Source organism: Diorhabda carinulata, chromosome 1 (assembly GCF_026250575.1).
Source record: "Diorhabda carinulata isolate Delta chromosome 1, icDioCari1.1, whole genome shotgun sequence".
Classification (NCBI taxonomy): Eukaryota; Metazoa; Arthropoda; class Insecta; order Coleoptera; family Chrysomelidae; genus Diorhabda; species Diorhabda carinulata.
Genome location: NC_079460.1, coordinates 18,323,803 through 18,345,512, shown reverse-complemented (window position 1 = coordinate 18,345,512; position 21,710 = coordinate 18,323,803). Strand labels below are relative to the sequence as shown.

The following is a 21,710-nucleotide window of genomic DNA, read 5'->3' as shown; positions in this document are numbered from 1 at the left end:
CAATCACCCTGTCCAAGAAGTGCATTTTTAATCATAATAGAATATCAAATCAACAATTGAATTGTTATCTTTGTTTGAATAATAGGAGTATTGACATGGACCATTTAAAATATGGCATACTTCCTCTATAACAAAAAGATCCATACAAATAATCGGAAGAGGTTATAGATATTTATGTCGGATATTTCGTATCAGATAATCTCATTTTAAAACGGAAAGTTTATTTAGATCTGTTGAAAATATATACAACAGATGCTATATGATGTACTTACGTGTGGTAAAATTATAGTTACGTCATTGAAACGCGTGGTTCTAACGAACATATGGGTGGTTGGAAATGATACAAGGTACAATAAAAAAATTACCATAAACATATACGACCGTCAATATTTGAGAAAACACACAACAAAAATAAGATTAATAAACGGTGATAATTAGCAATCGTAAATGTTTTACGATTATTTACACAAGAGTATATGGACAGATTCTTTTATTTTGAGAACCACGTCTTTGATGATTAAATAATTCATATGACCGTGTGATCCGATCAAAAATATGGTTTATACTTTTCCAAATACAGGGTGGTGCAATAGAACGTGCATTTATTAAGTATAGGCTAAGAAAATAAATACATAAGGCATTGTTGAAATAAAATATATGATTAGGTAATTGAATGATGTTTATTTTTTAAAAATCATCTAAATGACGGCAATCCTCTAAATGCGAACGCAGATTTGTGAAAACTCTTGTCAATAAATCTGGGGTGATTGCTGCCATTTCCTGAAAGTTATTTTCCTTTAGCTGACTGATGTTCTATAGATTTTTCGTATAGACTTTATGTTTGAAGTGTCCCCACAAAAAAATCAGGCGTTAAGTCAGGGATACTTGGGAGCTAAGGGATGAAAATTACTCTTGCAGAAAACATCTCTCTCTTGATGTGTGACAGGTCGCTCCGTCTTGTTGGAACTAAGTTCTCGTATTCGCTATTCTTGATCTCGCAAGCTCTGGAGTGAAATATCCTTCTATCATCGCAACACAGGGGTCGTTGTTAACGGTGATGTTTCGTCCTCGTGAATCTTCAAAGAAAAAAGGACCAATAATTTCTTTGCTTGAGATTGCTGTCCATACAGTTAGTTTCGAACTACGCAGTGGTTTTTGAAGTTTGATTTTTGGATTTTTTCGGTCCAATAACGACAATTTTGTCGGTTTACGATGAAAATGAGCCGCATCTGAAAAAAGGATGTTGTCAAAACCGGAAAATCGACTAAGCATTGCTCTAAAGCCGGTATCTTCTCATGTATTGAATGGAGCTTATAAGGATGCAGTTTGAGATCCAACTTCAAAATACGCTGTAAACTTCGTCGCGACAAGTTTAAAGCCACCGATCGGTTCCAAGTAGACACATGCGGATTTTCTCGTACTGACTCCTTCTCCCTATAAATATTATCTGTGGTCCTAGACGTTCTTGGACGACCTTTTGCTGGTGGTTTAAACGTGGAACGCTTAACCCATATTTTAATCGGAGCTTCATTAATGTGTCTTAATACATATTCTGAACGATAAACCACCTTGTCAAGACGTATGAACGACCGTTCTCGTAAAACGTACGAACACAAAAAGCGCGACACTTTCCGCCGAAGTGACTCATGGCTACTAAAACTAAAAAAACACGAGTGCAACTATCCAACTACGCTAGGCTGCTCCCCCCGCCCACGCACCGTTTACCTCGCGAAAAAGAAGATGCAATATGCACGTTCTATTACGCCACTCTGTACTATTCACTCTCTTCTTAGCCAGATGCATCCGTTTTTGCTTAATTTTTTGGCTCAAAAGTTGCAATAAGTTCGCAAAATACTCGCCGTTGGTATTTTTCCCTTTTTCTTGATAATCAATGAAAATTATCCCACGCGCCTCCCCAAAAACCGACGCCATTTGTTGTTTTGATTGCTCTTTTGTTTCGGGTATGAAGTGAGGGACCCACGTTTCGTCCATGGTTATGAAACGGCGCAAAAATTCGGCTCGATGGAAATTTTTAGTTAATATGCAATTTACCACACTTTTTGAAGTGCCTACTACGTCTGCTAGCTCGTGCACTTTCAGTCGAAGATCATCCAGTACCGCTTTGTGGATTTTCTTAACATGTTTTGGATAACCAATTTCCATGTTTACAAATTCACTGAAAACGTTCACTATTCATGGCTGCCAAAAAAATATTGAATAACATGGCATCTCCAAACTTGGAACATGAGCTATATAGATGTTTTACTTTCTAATATAGTGGTATTTTTCAAGCAACTGCCGCCATCTCTAGGTAAGGCCAGATATTTCTGGGACCATCCTAGTAGTTGCAATCTGTCACTATGATTTCTGATAATTGCGATAAGATATAATAACTATTATTATTTATATGAATGTTTACTGATAGACTCAACTGTTTTCTGTATTTAAATCAATAACAGACAGAAAGTAATATAAAAGTAGTGTATAATATACATATTAGTCAAAGGAACTCGGAAAAAACAATACAAAATAATTCTTTTAAAACTAAATACATTAAATTTAGTAAGGTTTTTTGTATCCTCGAGCTCTAATCACATCACGACAACGCCCTAGCATACTTGTGATCATTTCATCCAAGTAATTTTGGTAAAAATGTTCCTTCTCAATCATTAATAACTCTTGAAATTGTTGAAGATTAACTGATATCAAATCTGTAGATCTCATCTATCTGTATCTATGCTCAATGGGATTTTAAATCCGGGTTGCGTGCAGACCAGTCTAAAACTACAATATTTACCTCTTGAAGGTACTGGTGTACTCTTCTAGAAACATAGGTCATATGCCAAAAATTAACACAAAGTTATTGCGTGCGGAAAGGGGCAGAAGGAACAACATGTGACTCCAAAATCTCGGTAATGTACCTTTGAACTATTAATGATCATCTATCTCATACTACCAATTCTGAGTAAGCCCTTGAAGATATTCCACCCCACAACATGAATCTCCTCCGAAATGGGGAAATTCCTCTCTCCAGTATATAAACAAAATCTGGACTGGTCCGTGAAAAGTACATTACCCCAATCTTGAACAATCCAGATTGCATATTATCGTGCGAATCTTAACTTAGCGGCATGATGTTGCCAGGTTAATTGAAGAGCAGCTTTAATTCCAGCATTTCTTAAAATATTTCTCACGGTTTGTGAAGTTACTCTTATATTTCGAGTTTTAGCTAACTGGAATTGTATTGCCGTAACATGACTTCGTAGAGCTTGCAATTTTAAAAATCTGTTTTCTGCAGGTGTGGTTACCGACCGTCGACCCTGCACTAGTCTTCTATCATATTCTTCGTTCTCTCGATATTTCGCAACTACCCGGGACACAGCTGACTGGTTAATTTCCAGTATAGGCATCGTTACTCTGACTGCACCCATCTTCAATAAGAGCAATTATTTTAACAACTTGCTCGCTGGCTAGATTTAAATTTCTGTTTACATGCTCTTCCATAATTAATATTAATTTAAGTACTCTCGGTCTATGCCGAACAAAAACTGATAAGAAGCAAGATCCAACTAATATTTCTTCTAAATTTTTTTCTAAAAATTAAGGTATTCAAAAATGAAAGCAAAAAAATGAATAATTAACTTTGATTTATAAATATTATAATTACGCGCACTCAACATAACCAACCATGATGCCGACAGCAACGATGTTCTCAACGTAATGGGCAAAATTGACAAAATTTTTGATGAGGCAGATAGATGTACTTTTTTCACCGTAATTCGTATGTCTCGCTGATATTGAAGAAGCGCCCTACTGACCTGTACCTTCTGAGGGTTTGTTGATTGCCGATTAGGAAAAGTAACAGTCACGTCGCGCCGAAATGGCCAATATCCTAAAAATTGGCTCATCAAAAAGTCTGTCATTTAGGTCAAATGTTTTTATTTATTGTGGAATGATTTTATTGGTGGAAGTGCTTTTTGTTTGCTTCCAAAAGTTTATTAAAGGAATTCACATTAAAGGATAAAGAAGAATATAGAAATCATCTGAGACTCCTGGTGAAAAGTGTGAAGCACTGCAATTGGATTTGGAAGTTAAAAAATCGATTATCTAATATTAAATAGAGAAATACCTCTCTTTAAAAAAACTAGAGTTTAAAGTCTTCCTCGATTCATAATATTTAAATATGATAAGAAATTGTTTGTTGATGATGTTCGATTATTTCTCAATAATGCCCCTATTTTCTCCGACCATCAAATTTAATCCTTTTTTGGCCATCGACCTTAATATTTATTTAGGGTCCGTACCTAAACCTTTGAAGTTGAAAAAAAACTATTTATATTTTACTCTATACATTTACTTAAATGTTACTTTAGACCGAGATCGAGAGAACAATTTAAGAGTGAACCGTATGCGAATGAATGGTGTGTAGATCAGATGTGGGAAAATGAGGGTGCGTCCCCGATTGTTACACCCTAACTAAAGGGTGAAATTTTTAGTAGGTTTTAATCTACAAGCTATTTCTCTGATCGATTATGGAACGGCTATTTCCTCCCGTAGGTGCAATAAAAATAATGCTTTAACAAAATTCGATTCGTGAATGCGAGCTTGATATAATGAACAGCTGGTAGGAATTGGTTGTACACTGTATGCAAATTATTTTTCATTTCGTTTTTCACCCAATCAAGATCGATAGAAATAAATATGAATGAGTGTGAATTATGAAACAACAGATGAGCTCAAAGGGGAAGAAATAGTAGAAAAGAAAACAATAAAGCATTTCTCTCAATGGTAGAGTAAGATATGGAAGTGGAAGAAGCAAGGAAAGGCCTAGATCAAAGTTAAAAGTAGTAAAAAATCTGAATAGAATGGGAATTGAACGATAGAAAAATAAGACCAAACACAGGAATGCGTGGAGCATATTTAGCGATATATTAGAATAAAAAGAAAATGGTGATTGATCCACCTCTTAATAAAAGATCTAAAAAACATTACGCGGCTCAATTCATCAAGGGGCGTACAGCAACATACCGGTTACGTGCAAAATTAATGGACCAATTATTAATTTTTTGATTAGCTAACAAATGACGAAGGTAAATGGAGAAAAGTATATGTATAATTATAAATTATTTTTATTATTTGATTAAACTATGTAACTGAACATGTATATTATATGTTGCTATATATAAATATTTACAACAAAAATAAATATTTTCTATTGTTCATAAATATCTGGTCAAACACAAATCACATACTTTATGTATAGAAAAATTATATAAATCGATAAAAAAACAACACGCATTAATAGAGGTATGGCTACTTACATAACTTTCGCAGGAATCACCTCAGTACGTCAATGAGTTTTGAGATTATTTTTCGAGAAATGCACTTCGGCCTTCTTTCTAGAGCTTCACTAATAAAAGTTCTCAATTCATATTCTTAGTTTTAACTCTTACCATAAATGTTCTATCGGATTAAGATCTGGATGTTGACTCTGGCTGTCGAAGAAGCTTTGAACGATATTTGGGATCATTATTCTGTTAAAAAATACATCCGTGTTTTCACAAGCACAAGGCAGCATGATAGGTTTGGCCATGACTTTCCTATAAAATGCGTCTGAAAGCATAATGTTACCACCACCGTGTTTTACAGTTGGTGTTTGATAGCGTGAATTGTATCTGGTACCTTTTGGTTTTAGAACGTATCTAATTTAGGTTTGGTCCTAAAATAGCACTTCCTTCCAATCGTTTTGTACTGATATTTTTTGAGAATTCCAATCTACTATCCTTATTTTTCTTACCGATGTCTGGTTTCCTCGCCCTAAAAGGTGTGCAATTATGGCAGCATTATTTTTTACGGCCGAGATAACCTATCCGTTGTTTTTATAGGTCACCCAGGATTGCGTTCAGCTTCTAAGGGCCAATTTTACAACCTAGGTAAAACTGGAGATTAAACTATGGTTTAAATTCTAATTTAAGCCAATAATAAACAAGATTGCTCTGTTTTACAGATGGCAGTTAAGCAGAATCGAAATATTTTCGATAGAAACAAAACAAATTTAAAATAATAAGTGGGACAATTCAAATTGCTTTAGAAAGGATAACTTTTTGTTTTCTCGGCGCATCGACAATATTGATAATTTCTTCATCATCGTCGTCGAGTTCATCAAATATAGACAAAGTGCAAATCTTCCATCATTCTCCCAAAAACCCTTATATCATAAATATGTGAACAATTTGAAGAAATTAAGTTCGGATCCTCCGTTTCATATTAAACTGAAGTTTACACTATCCTCTAACCGCCAGTAACATTTAAACCGAAGTTTTTTAGTAAACGCCATGTATAAAGCGCGAAAAAATTGATATCTGTAAGTGACTTATGAGGTTCAAACTTAACTTGTAAAAATGGGGATGGGGATGCGCGTGGGATAATTTTCATTGAATATCTTGAAAAAGGAAAAACTATCAACGCCGATCATTATGCGAGCTTATAGCAACGTTTGAAGCAGCATTTGGCTAAGAAAAAAGTGTTGTTTCATCAAGACAATGCACCTGCACACACATCCGTTATTGCAATGGCCAAAATTAATGAATTAAAGATTGAATTGCTACCTCATGCAACCTATTCGGCAGATCTAGCCCCCTTGGATTATTTTCTGTTCCTAAACTTGGAAAATGGCTCGGTGGACAGATATTTTCCATCAATGAAGAGGTGATGTCGGCAGTTAATGGCTATTTTGAGGAACTTGACGATTCTTATTATAAAAACGGCATCGAACTTATTGAACATCGCTTAATAAAGTGTATGGAGCTGAAAGCAGATTACGTTGTGTTTTTTTTTGTTGGGCCAGGTACTTCTGGGACCATCCTCGTAATTCTGAAGGCGTGTATTTCAGCATCTGCACTAAGTGACACTAATCGCAGTATACAGAAGAAATGAAAATTTCTATGTTTATATACATTTGCAACTGATAACGTAAATAAAGCAAAAAAAAACAAAACGAGTCACATTGATTTTAATCATTTACTACCTTCTTGAAACCGAATATTTATGAACAATACATGGTTTAAGAATATAATTAAAAAAGGTTTGTAATAACAAATAAATTTTTTCAATTTACACACTATCGTCAGTGTTTTTTGCCTTTTTTGCAACATGGTGAATCGGTTCTTCAGCCAAATGGCCGACGATAGGGAATAACGCAGCCGCAGCTGTATCCGCCTGTATATATGTACCCGTATATAAAAAAAAATAAATAAATAAAACCCCTAAAAAATAAAAAGAACCCAAACCGAGAAGAGCCGTTTTTGTTTACATGCTTCATTTTCGTTTTCTTCTAGCCAAAATCTCCCTTTAAAAATAGTTAGGCAAACACAACCCAACGAAACCTACTCTAACAAACCCCCTCCTTAGAAAAATCCTTCTTATTCTACCAACAAATCTCTCTCTGTTTACACTCTTCATTTTTTGAATAATCAAAAAATTATCTTTGGACTGGTTAATTTTGCATAAAATTTTATTATGTATGTATGTATTGACTTTTTTTTCATGTGACCTGCTGTGTCTGCTATTTACTGAGATAATAGACTACATTATTCAATTCCATCTTACTTCTTTCAAAAGTTTAACGGTTTTGTATTTGAAATCAATATTCAAGAATTTTCAATATTTTCACAATAACAATTTTCTTGTATGATGGAAATAAATAGTATTAGTATTGGTTGAAGTAAATTTAATTTTCAATGTAGTTGAATTACTGTTGAAAAACATTGTATTCTTAGCTATAATTTAAATTTTATGTTTGAACAAAGAAAACTATTTAATAAATGCTTTAGCTGGAAACAATCGTTGTTTCCCGTTCATTTTCTGTTACGTAAGTTCTTAAACATACTCGTACATATAAAATTGTTGTTAACGTTACATAAATTAAATGGAAATCGCCAGAATGACTAAGATTTTAATTATGTTGGATTGCAAGTTAAATAAATCAAATCTATTAGATTTATATTTTGTTCTTGATATGTTATCCCGACAAAAATTTCAATAAGAAATCTCATTCGCCCTGTAGGATAACTAACAACTTTAATATTTATACCCGGAAGTATGAAGTCTACTGTAGATGACATCCTTCAAAGTAGTCCCTATCATAAAAAATAACACGTTCCCATCGCATTCTTTGCATGATTTTCATGATAATTTTTGAGAAAGAACCAAAAGTCGCGTAGAGAGGTTGGCGGCGAAGCTTTAAAACTAGGTGCTCTGTTGAATATTGATACTTAAGGTTCGATGAATACGTTGGCGCATTGTGTTAATGTTCTAGAGCTGTGATTGTTTTATACGTCGTGCAATTTTTCCAATACTTAACGTCTTTAGTGATATCTTGTAATGTGGAGATAGGCTCTACACTTTTGGACAAACCTCGTGTATATTTATTTATTGTTGGTAAATCGTCTCAATTTCAGGTTTGTTGTAATTGCTTTTTCAATAGATAATCGTCTTGACGTTCCGGTCTTTATCAAAATATGTTGAACTAATTTTGGGCAAATATTTTAATAAAGATCAAAATAAAGAAATTGGTTCAAAATTTCACGAATTATTTGGGCTTTGTTCTTTAGTTACTTCTGGGAATATCGAGAAAGTGAGACGTATGATCGAAGAAGATTCAACTGGCACCTATCAAGCAATTCAAGCAACTCTTGGTACGGGATCCGCAATTTCACATGATCATCTTCATAAGAACAAAATTGTTACCAATTGGGTGCATCATACGCCTAACGATTTCGAGTCTTGGACATCGTATTATTTCTAAATTAGTTAGGCGATGAAAATATATACCGTCCAATTATAATCCTATCCGCCAGGAGGGCAGTTTGTCAGGTCTGTCAAAAAAGTTATGGACGTAGTTTTCTTTCTTAGTACAAGATTAGTGAAAGCAATTGAAATTGAAGAGCAACGTACAGTTATTGTTGGTCCACTACAAAATCTTTACCTGCAGTGTTTATGTAGCATCATGATAATTACGCACAAACAATTGATATTTTTACGTAAAAATAATGTAACAGTTGTTAGACAGTCACTCTATTCACTTGATTCGGCCATAAGTGATTTCTGATTACTATATAACCCAAAGAAAAATTTATGTGCTCGACGTTTCACGATGGAGAATAATATAAATGAAGCGTGCTTTGGAGTTTTGGAGAGTATTCCAAAAGATGACTTCAAGCTTTTAAGTTTTCTAAACTTCAGTTACAAAAGTACATTGATGCTGGTGGTGCGCTCCTCTTACCTTGCTGTCGCTTTGCTTCTTGTTGGGTTCTAATTAAATTAATTAATAAATCATACTCTCGCGCTCGCTCACTTTTTTGTTTACTGATGCATAGTAACAATGCGTGCAATTTTCTAGCATGGCGCATCACTCTTATGGAAATACACCAAATGGAAACAAATATGTAGAATCAAAAATTCTTCATCACGATGATAAAAATAAAGTAAATTATGCATGGGATCTGATAAGTACATAATTAAATCTAGGAAGGTGCATCGTTCTGTCGTGGAGTTTTGACTTTCCCCGTTTTATATTAGTTTTCTAGTTAGGTGATATAAACGCAAGACATTATAATATTGGTACGAGCGTAAAGTAGCTGACGCAGTCATTTGAATCGCATTTTTTTGTAGTAAACATAGTGGGCAACTGAATAATCGGGAGTAATAGCATTTCTCCACTCGTATCAAGAACCTCTAGGCTAGGAGGTGGTTCTTGGAAAAAAAAGACCTCTAGTTTCCAAAATATATAGTGTTACTCTCGTATACATACACTTTGTAGTGATAAAAACATAATGAAATATGTTAAATATGACATATCTCTGCAATATGAAGGTTGAGAACAGTTTGTTTAATATTGTTTTCTCGAAAATTTATTCCTAATATTCTAAATTATTGTTGATAAGAAATAAGTAAGACTTGTTTTTGACACGATTTACAGTTCATAATATATTATCTTGGCACGGCTTATATCCGGTCTAGTTATGGACGTTTACTGAAAGATAGTGGAATATTGTTTATAAATATTTTGATAAATAGTGAACTGAAAACGAAATTTTCACATATCACAACTATTTACTGCACCGACTATTACGATGTTTCGATCAATCATTAAAAGATTATTTATTTTGTTAATGACTTTTTATGGGACCGATTCAATAAAACTGATATAAACTATATGGATTGCGATTTTCAGAATCATGTGTATTTATGTGAAATACGAAAAGAAACTATTGATTGTTGTGGTCATCTATAGTAGACCTATACGTGTAGTAGTCGTGTCATAAACTGATTCAAATCGAAAGAGATTTATCTAAATCAGTCTCCCATTCTTTTTATCAGTGTTCCTCTTAACATTGACTGCTAATTCAAAATGTACATGGTAATACGTTATTTAAATTTCGCAAATAGTGAAGAGGATTTTTCATTTTTCTTTCATCGCAACAAAAATAAATCATCATTACATATCAAAAATAACAGCATACAACCTGATTATGTTCATAGTAGAAATAGAATTACTGTTCAGAAATATCCTAACGAAACTAAAATATTGGGTAATAAGTATGTAATTACATGGAGTAATTAAAAAATGGTCATTTACTTAAGAAACATAAGGATGAGGAAGTTGTTGCTTTTAAATACAAGAATTAACAAATTACCTTTATTAATGAATCAAAATTGTTTGGAAAAATCTGTTTTTTCGTATCTCATTAGGTATGCAGCTTAAATAATCATTTTCCTTATTAAATATTTTATTTCAAATACGTGCTAGATTATAACCAAGTAAATTACTTATATAAATATAATGGAAACAAATGTAAATTAATGAGCCAATTTAGTGAGAGTTACCCATTTCCAAATACTACAAAGACTCAAGAATATAGCATAACATAGAAAAAAAGAAAAATTGGAATATTTTGGCCACATAACTAGGAATTAAACTGGATTTGATTTGCTACAGCTAATTCTTCAAATCAAAATATACCATCATTGAAGACCGGAACGAAAACAAACTCCAAATTTTCAGGCAATGGTTTATATTAACGGCTACAGTATATTAAGTAACAAGACTAGCGCTGCTACAGAAAAAGTCCGCGTCCGCCAATTGTTGTCAACTGTCATCTGTTTAGCCGGAAGCCTCCTCTCTCGAATGCATATCGAAAAAGTCGGTAATTGGCATTGACTGAAAAAGTGTGCAGCAAATATTATATGAAAATGTTAACATGCGAAAAGTGTGTGCAAAACTGGTGCCTCATTCCGCACTAACACTCAAGAGGTTTCTAGTCAAGTACAACATCCCAGTGTTAATTAGACCACCCACCTTTTTCGCCGGATCTTGCACCGTGAGACTTCTTTCTCTTTCCTATATCCAAATTTGCATTAAAAGGAACAAGATTTAAGTCTGTTAAAGCTGTGAAAGAAACAAAGGCGCGCGTCCCGAAGGAACCGACAGAAAACTACTTCGTACACTGTTTTGATCAATGGAATCTTTGCATGAAACGATGTAGGGATAGAGCAGGGGTATATATTGAAGGTGGTTATAAATAAATATACAAAATATCAAAATGAAATATTTTAAATTACCAGTTTCGTTATTTAATAGCACACCTGGTATAGTTTTAATATTTTGGAGAGCGCATCTTCTTATACTTGGTAAACGCCACAGCTGAAATTTACGAATCGCACTTCGATTTGGTTGACCACCCACCGCATTTACTAGATTTTTATCAAATGAGGACATAATCGCATGCGTAAATGTCTATTTTGTAGAGTAAGACGGCAATTAAGGATTGAAAATTTCTTGCTTCTTTGTTCAACCGGTAACTTTTCAGACAATTTTATTGAACAATTTAGGGATTAATACATATGTGTAAATGAGATATAAGAGGTGTAGCTATTAAGTAACAAGACTAACGCTGTTAACGAAACAAAAAATATGCATGCGCCAAAGGTTTGCGCCTATCAGTTGTTTAGCCTGAAACCTACTCTTTCGAGTAAAATATCGAAAACTTCGGTAATTTAATTTGATATGACCATGTGCAAAATGGTGCTTCATTCCGCACTGTTCGTAAAAAGGTTTCTAGCCTAGTACAACATCCCAGTGTTTGACTACCTACCTGTTTTGCCGGATCTTGAACGGTGCGACGTCTACTTTTTTCCTAAGATCAAATCTGCATTAAAATGAACAAAATTTGACTCTGTTGAAGCTGTGAAAGAATTCCCTGAAGGAACTGACAGAAAAGAACTTCCTGTACTGTTTCTAAAAATAGAAGGTTTGCAAGGAGCGATGTAGAGATAGGGGAGGAGTATATATTGATAATAAATAAATGTACAATCAATCACCAGTATTATATTGTTTCAATAATAAGATATTTGACGTGGCGGGTATTAAGTGGCTTTACAAATTACCAGATTTGTTTCTATTTGATTTATTAAGTTTGGCTTATTGGAATAATAATTTTATCCATAAATTTAAAACTTGAAGATCTTAACGAGAAAATAACCCCATTTTATGATAAATTTAGATATCTTTAGCTGATTAGATTTAGTTCAATACTGTTTTTTATCTATATTATCTTGATTTCGATTCTAGTAAAGAGTAGGAATCCAGCCAAACATTAAATGTTCTATTAAAATTTACACTGGTAGTTTAAAAGTTGGTTCTTATCAACAATCAAAATGACTTTTAATTTTCAATTTCATATTCTCTTTCGTTTTCTTCTCATTATTTTTAAAATATCGGGTATCCTCAAGGCTAATAACTAATAATTAAAATGAAATTAGTAATACATTAATTTCCAAGCTATCAAATAGAGGAAATTCATTATATAAAAACAATATTTAATTGAAATAGAGAAATTTATCTTCGACTTCAGTACTCACAATTTTCGTTCCGTAAATTACGTTGATACCTACTTCAAAGTCGAACTTTTATCGCAGTTGGTGGAAATACGTTCATGAACCATAAATCTACCGTAGAAGCCGACTATTAACAATAATTTTATACGAACCAAAGTAATATAAATAATTAACCGTTGATTACCTGACCTGCATGCAAAATTATGTTAAGAAAGAAACGGTATATATATATATATATATATATATATATATATATATATATATATATATATATATATATATATATATAGTGGTTAATGTTGAGTTACTTTGTCTCTTTACCATAAATTAATTAATCTAAAAGTGCTAATACATTTAACCACATGGACAACAATCCCTTGGATTATTTTACCATTCTACTAGATCTGTAGGTGTGTTGAACCTTTTGAAACGAATTAAAAATTGAATATAATTTTACTTGATTTTATTTCACACCTCCATTACCTAATCTGTAATCTCCCAACGCCTTATATATAATTTATTCATAAACGCCGCTTAGTAATAAAACTTGCAAAACCAGATTAGGATGAATTCAAGTAATACTGGAATATTTCCGTGAATATAAATATTTTGCTGTGTCGGAAATTTAGCTTCATCCTGTATCATGACGAGTTGAGAGTCTTCACTATTGCCAAGAAATTGAAATCTAAATTATGACGGTAATCAGTGGGCAAAAATGAAAAAATATTTTAATTATTTTTATAAATAACAAATTTTAACTTGGAACCTATTAAGAACGCTTATGGAAATCGTCCAATTGATTTATTGTCTTGCCAGATTTATGTACAAAGTCTAGTTAGAGGTACAAAAAATATCCCTCTACCGATGTTTCAAATATTCCCCCCTGCCCTCGAATCTCATTAGGGATGTGAATAAAAAAGGCTTAAAAAATATTTTTTGGTCTAAATCTTGATACAAATGACTCCAATAATAGATAGATAGATAGAAACATTGTTTCAAAACAATTCAAATGAATTTTTTCAATCTTATTTCCCGAAATATTTTATCAATGGGCGCAACAAAATCTAATCATTTTCCATCAGAAATTTGTTTCCATAATTCGATTACTGTCATTTTAATTTTCGTAGTTATAGGAGTCAAATTTCATGATTATGTACGAGTATCTTCCAACTTTTCTTGATTAGTTTATATAATGACTTGAATATATCCACTATTTTCCATACCAAAAAGAAAAGTCGCAAGAAGAGTTTAGTCATTGGCCCGTTTAAACATTTTCGTCTCACATATGGGTAGAAATTATAATCGTACTTTTAGAGAAATGGTGAAAGTATTCTAACATGTATTTATTCGGAATAATTTAGTACCGCAGAATTATCTTGACACATGTAAAGAGTAAATTATTTATTTTACGCAAATTAAACGACCAACAATGCAGAAAATACAAACACTAGATAATTACAGACAATTATCTCTACTCAATTTTATGCTCTAAGCTACCTACTTCATCACCACTAATTCTTAAGTCAGGAACATCCTTCTTGATCTTCTATAAAAGCCATAACAGCTTAAACGGTGTGTTGTAGGTTTGTGCTAGAGTGCAAAATAGTACTAAAGAGGGATGGCTGCAAAGTCAATTTCGTTTGGATGCCCAGTCGCTTAGGCAATAAGGGAAACAACGAGGTTGATTCTCTCGCTAGCTAGCGATTCGACAAATCCCCAGTGAACTATTCTTGGTGTAGTTATTACATCTTTCGCAAAACGAACTATGCCGCGATTGTTGGATACACCTGGAATGAAGCAAGCTAAGACACACATTGATGGGCTTTCTGCCTCTCTTATCAATCAACTGCTCCACTTAAAAAGGTATCTTTTAATGCTGTTTCTATACTATAGGTATCAAAGACGATACAGAATACTGCTGTAGTATGAAGATACTGGAGACCACGTCATCGGTGAGTGCCTAGCACTCACACGTGCGAAGTTAAAACATTTGAGCATTTAAAGTTTGCCTACTGACGTTAAAAGGCTCAAGCCAAGATGCTTGATTAGCTTTTCAAAGGACATCGACCTTTGGGAGTTTTAAGTTCGGCACGACAAGCCCATTAGAAGGCAACGGTTTCTGACCGCCCGGTACCCAACATTTCCTAGTCAAACTCTATTACTGAATCAAAGGAAAGATTTATAGTCTTTATACTTCAATATTTATCTGATATATTCTGGTTCTGACTCTATTAGAAAACCCCAAAAGTTTCCTGTTAACTATCATTTCCTATAATTGTATAGAAAGACAATGAAATCGTAATTTAAAGTAACTGGAATTTCGAAAAAAGCTTCTAGAAACATGTTAATTGACGAGAAATATTTATGAAGACAAGTTCTACGTAAACTATAATCTACTGTTGTTAACGAGCTCTACATTTCAATATTAATACTTAATAATTTTTTATTCTTGTCATATTTATCGTATACGACGATTGTTTTATTCAAGTGGGCGTATGGGTTCGCAAAACAAAAAAATTGATTGGCAAATATACTATAAATTAAATAAAACTTATAATACTAGTTCGTTGTGTAAGAATTTGGTTTACATTCATTTGAAATATTTCAGTGTTGATTATTGATTATTTTTATCAATATCATGCCAACTATTTAATATATAAACTTTGGATGAATTATGTACAAGATAATCAGGAACCCAATGCTTCAAAAGGTGAATTAGCACCTCGACTCTACGGCAGATCATTTCAAAAATCTCATTCAGAAACAAAAATAAATAAATGAACAAAATGGAAACCACTGGAATTTTAAGATATTATCAACAATATTCAGTTTTAATGATTCAATTTTTTCTCCAACCTATAAATGGCGTAATGTCAGTATTTTTTTCATGATTAATGTTGAAATTTACAGTTAAAGTTAAAAGACTAACGAAATGGTAAAGTATTGTAAATTAGAGCTCGTTGCATTAAATATATTTAAAAAAACACGATATTGAACGTCTGTTTACATTATGTTGATCAGTCTACACCTTACGCTCATTAATCATGACCACGCTTTCAGTTGCTTACAGATGCGGGATGGCGAAATGTGAAAAAACTCCTCATTACACGCAATTTAGATACACCAGGTGGTCCAAAATATCGAAAAGGAAAATATGATTCCGACAACATTACCAATAAACTGAAAAATATACCTCAACATCATATCATCTACGAGGATTGTCTGAAAAGTTTTCGACCCCAACCCAAGATGTCACCACTTATCGCGAGATTATCAATTAAAGTTTTGGACGCTCAGTTTCTATTTTACATTCGTTGTCAATATTTTTTTGAAAATGGAAAAAATTGAGTATTGAGCTGTTCGTTTTTGAAACCTAACCCACGCATATGAAAGAGGAGTTAGACACTGCGTATGGAAACTCTGTATCATTTACGACTGTAAAATATTTGGTAGCTAAATAAAAATGTGACGGTTTCAACAAGACGGACGAAGAACGTGAACTGTTTACGCGTTGGGATTCCTCGTTGGATCAAAAACGTATTAGAATGAACCCTTTCCAGGCTTTATTATCGCGGTTTGAGAAAAATAAGTCGGATTTCTTGAGTCGATTCATATTTTATAATTGTAAATGAAATCTGGAACAACTACTACACTCCCGAGACGAGAAAACAGTCACGACAGTGGATTGCAAAGGGCGAATCTGCTTCTAAAAGGCTCCGGTCGTACAAGTGACGGCCACCGTGAAGAATTGTGTTGATCGACTATCTCCAAAAAAGAGAGTACTTTCCCATCGGAACAATGCACACAATTGCTATAATTCACGAACAACACTTCTTATTTACCAGATCTAGCCTCCGGCGACTTTGTCCTATTTCCTAACCTTAAAGTTTTACTTACAGAAGAGATATTTTTATCAAATAGATTATGGAAAAAATGTCTTGTTTATTTGTTAATTCGGAAACTTTTCAGACAAATCTCGTTTAAACGAGAATTAATCGGTGGGTTCAATTTTTGAATAAATCATTGGAGATCTAGAAACTTACGAAAAATCTATTTCTCAATTAGAATTAAATCAAAAACAAATATTTCTATTTCTAAATGTCATAGATACCTACAACAAAACTGTTAATAAAATTAATAGTAATGAAAAATTGATTACTTACAAAATTAAATTAAATCAAATTCGTTTTATGGTTGAAAGCCATACATACAGAGAAAATGCAATGCTTCTAAAAGATATATTCAATCAAATAATAAATATGTACGAACTAATTCAATTCTTCATTTTATTGAGGGCCTTCCCCTTCTTCTATTTTCTGGATTCCATTGTAGCAAGCTCCTGTATCTTCGCTATCTCTCCGCATGTCCTAGACATCCCATTTTGTTTTTCATTCTTCTAATTATATCTTCCTCTCCAAGTTCCTCCTTTTTTCGATAATTCATACGTTGTCTGTATTTATTTTCATCCATCTTGATTAGTCCTAAAAGTGCTCTTATTATCTTTATTTCCGCTAGTACCAATTCTTCTTCTTTAGTAGTATCGGTACAGTCATTTTGGTCTCCTTATTTGATATTTTACATTTCAGCATCTCTTTTTTCTCCTTGTATGTTGAATTCCCAGAATATTGATATTTTTTTTCTTACAAAACAACCCTTTTACTCTACAAAAGCATCGAAGTAGAACATGTATCTACTTGTTGCACAAAATTTTATTACGTACTAACTACTTTTAATATGCATCGATTATTATTTCGTTTAAAGTAGATAAGATCAAAACAACAATTTATTCAACATGTGAGTGGTTATATTAGTATTGAATATTAGTATTACGGGGGTAACTTGGAAACATACATTAAATCCGAAACCCAACTATTACTTCAATGCATATAATATTGATTGTATTCTATAGAAATAATTGTAAAATCAACCTATTAAGCATCTTGTTTCGGATTTGTACCCTCGAACAGGCAAAGATACTTGGGAAGCTATAACTAAAGAAGTTCTATTGAATGTATAAGAATGTATAAACCTTAGACATGTTGGGGTATTTCCGCCTAAAGACAGTAGATTCTGCAGAGGATACAACGTGTGGATTTTGTTACGTAGAGGACGAAACCTCTATCCACATTCTCTCTACGGAGCTCCAGAACATTACACCTGGGGGTGTATGGAATAGGAATAAAGATCTTTCGCGCAGATAGAGGTATTCCACATCTTGCACAATCTAAAATGGTCGATCGGTCGCAATTGGCACATCTCTTATATTTTCGTTTCCACCTCCATTCAATGTAGAAATAAAAATATTATACTTGAACTAATTGGATCCCACTATTCAATTCTTTCAGTAATTTCGTGGAGAGCAATTAAAATCCGTAGGACATCAAGGCAAATTCGTCAAACCAAAATCAAGGTTGTTTTTTTGCACGAAGTATTTTGGGTCAGAACATGGTAGTGTCTTTTACATGCTTCGGGATTTCCCCTAAAATGGAACGGAAATTTGATTTGTCGAAACCGGACAATCTTGAACAGTGGAACACGAGTATTTTGGAGAAGACAGTGAAGATTGTCATTGTGAAGTTGAAAACGAAAAGGAGATTAAGAACATAAATCAAATGATAAGAAAACCAAAGGGAACTCATTTTTACCGCACTTTCCAGGAGTCACAATGATGTCTCGAATTTACAAAAACCAACTAATTGTTGGAATAATTTATTGACTGATGATATATTTGAAAAGAAGCAATATACATATACATGAAGCAATATCTACAAATTTTCTTATTGATTATTATTATAGTAAAAAGTTTCATTAACTTGTCATATCTAACAGGAATTTTCCGATAAAGATAATGCGACATAGATCTAGATGTCCAAAAGAGGACACCAGAAAATATAAAAGAGTCCTGAAAATCGCAGTGAACTTGAAGGAACAGAGTAGGCATTAAGAAGGTAGCAGATAGAAGGGTGGGATGCGAGAAGCACACGTGCATCGAGCGTACAGGCACAGTTATAAAACACGTGCATCTAGCGCACACTACCTGTGTCAAATCCGAAAGATCGTTCGACGAGCGCACAAGAAAATTTGATCTGCCGGAGTGAAGGTTAGGTTAGGTCAGCTATATCTGGAATAAACTGATGAGGCATTGCTTGTAATATATCGTATAAGACTGCAGTTGTTTTCAGAGAAACTTTACACGTGCTTCTTTTTTCCTGAACACACCTCTAATAAATAAACTCTTCAGTTTTACGTCCAATTCGGTAACGATGTCCATCTAATATTAGTGAAGGTTTTCCTTTAAAACTTGTGAGAATGTTGACGCAAACGTTGGACGTGTAGCACCGGCTTAAGATGCAAACCCATTTTATGGTACCATCAGACGGACTTTTTCAGGTTTGGAATTATTAATTCTGTGTATCGTTGCCGCCACCTCTAAATCAAGTAAAAATATAAAACCTTTATCTTATTTACTTAAAAATTACCCTATACTTATCAAGTTCCAACTACGAACATAGGAAATACCTCTAACCAAGTTTTCTTCTAATTTTGAAGTACTGCAGGAGTTTTCTGGTTTCGTTATATTATATGAAATTTTATTTGCAATTTCCTTTTCATTGTTGACGCTTTCCGCTATATAATTTTCCGCAATAGTTGCTGATTTTCAATTGGCTGTTTATACAAATCAATAACTTCAATTTATCTCAATTTTAAATATGACGTTATTGATAAAATAGAAATGCTATAGAAACTGTTCAAAGTTTTTCATGCGAAAAGTATCTAATCAAATGAATAAAAATCCAAGAATAAATTCTGCCGGAATAAGAAAAAATCTTGTAGTCTCGAACTTTAGTGCCTCGCTATCTCTCATAGTACATATAAAAGACAAAATATTCATTTCACGTATTTCAAAAATATATTAATATTTTAAAATTCCGCTCTGTATTTCGTTTTCTTTATTTTTTTTATTATACTTATGCGTAACATGGTGAAGTACTTGTATAATAGTACATATAAAATTATAATGTATCGATTATTCAACAGTCGGAAATCTTTTATTGGGAGGATGGTAGAAACTACCTGTATGCAGCTGCTTTACAACAGCTGTTTGTATTTCAACCCATCTGCTTCGACACATGTTTTATACAATTAAGAGGGTGTCTGAGATGTCGATTTCCACCAATATTTACTACCCGATCTCAAAAACCAACAAAGGTCTTAAACCTAGACTGTATTTCATTTTGAAGTTTGAAATTATGTACTAACGAATAATAAATTTAGAAATTTGTTTTTTACCTTATACACGTGAAAAACTCCTTTTAATTTCACATTATTATTCACTTACAAAGAAGTGATTTGAATTTCGCATGTCATGAATGTTTTGATGTTGTATGCAACCGAAACACAAATTAGGCTATACATACGAAGGTTGTTTGAAAACTTCCCGCCCCAACCTGAAAATATTAGCACTTATTAATCTCTAATATTTGCGCATGTGTTGAGGGATTCTCGCTAAAATTTCAACTATTTTGGACGATTAGTTTCTGTATGACAATCGGAAAGTTTGAATGTTTAGCTGACATGGAACATTTCTTTCATACATAAGGAAATACTCCTACACAAATGAGAAAGGATTTAGTCACTGCGTACGGAAACTCTGCATCATCATTTATAGCCGTATAATTTTAGGCAGCTAAATTAAAACGTGGCCGTATATTGTCGACGAGCTTTCGGGACTGCCAAAAACAACGAAAAAGTTCACTTAATGGCACTGAACGATCGTGGAATTGGAGTTAGAGAGATAAAAGAAGCTATTCGAATAAACATTATCCAAGCTTTTTGACGCTGCTTAAGCAGAATTAGTCGAATTTTTTGCGTTTTGCAAAAAACCGACCGCATTTGGAGAAAAAAGTGCTTTTCCATCAGAACATCTTCCATCTTCTCGCGCCATAGCTGAAATTTACGAATAGCACTTCGATTTGGTTAACCACCCACCACATTTACCAAATATTCATCAAATGAAGACGTAACCGCATGCGTAAACGTCTATTATGAAGAGAAAGGCAGATCACAAATGTCTTGTTCCTTTGTTCAGCCGGTAACTTTTCAGACAATTTTATTGAACAATTTAAGGATTAATACATATATAGTGTAAATGAGATATATGAGGTGTAGCTATTAAGTAACAAGACTAACGCTGTTAAAGAAATAAAAAATATGCATGCGCCAAAGGTTTGCGCCTATCAGTTGTTTAGCCTGAAACCTACTCTTTCGGATGCGATGTCTACCATGTCTGAAGATAACCTAGCGTAGATGATTCACGTTCGGATCGCCCTTCCACGTCAAAAACAGATGAAAATATCGAAAACTTTGGTAATTTAATTTGATATGACCATGTGCAAAATGGTGCTTCATTCCGCACTGTCCGTCAAAAGGTTTCTAGCCAAGTACAACAACCTAATGTTAGACTACCCACCTTTTTCGCCGGATCTTAAACCATGCCACTTCTTCCTCTTTTCTGAGTTCAAATCTGCATTAATAAAATAAGATTTGATTCTGTTGAAGTTGTGAAAGAAAAAGTGGCGCGCGTTCTGAAGGAACTGACTGAAAAAGCAATGTTTCTAAAAATGGAAGGTTCACGTGGAGCGATGTAGGGATAGAAGAGGGATATATGTTGAAGGTGATGATAGATAAATGTAAAAAATCTCATTTTTCCGTTATCGAATAGCCACACCTCGTATGGTTTTAATAATAAAATTTTTGACATGGTGCTTTACGTAGCCTTCCAAATCACCAGATTTATTTAATATGATTTTTTA

At 33.4% G+C, this 21,710-nt stretch overlaps 1 protein-coding gene across 2 annotated transcripts in view; it reads left to right on the top strand.

Annotated features, from left to right (window-relative positions):
* LOC130891586 (lysine-specific demethylase 6A) overlaps window positions 1–21,710 on the top strand; it is a 105,632-nt gene that overhangs the window by 65,841 nt on the left and 18,081 nt on the right. The gene's annotated exons all lie outside the window — the stretch shown is intronic.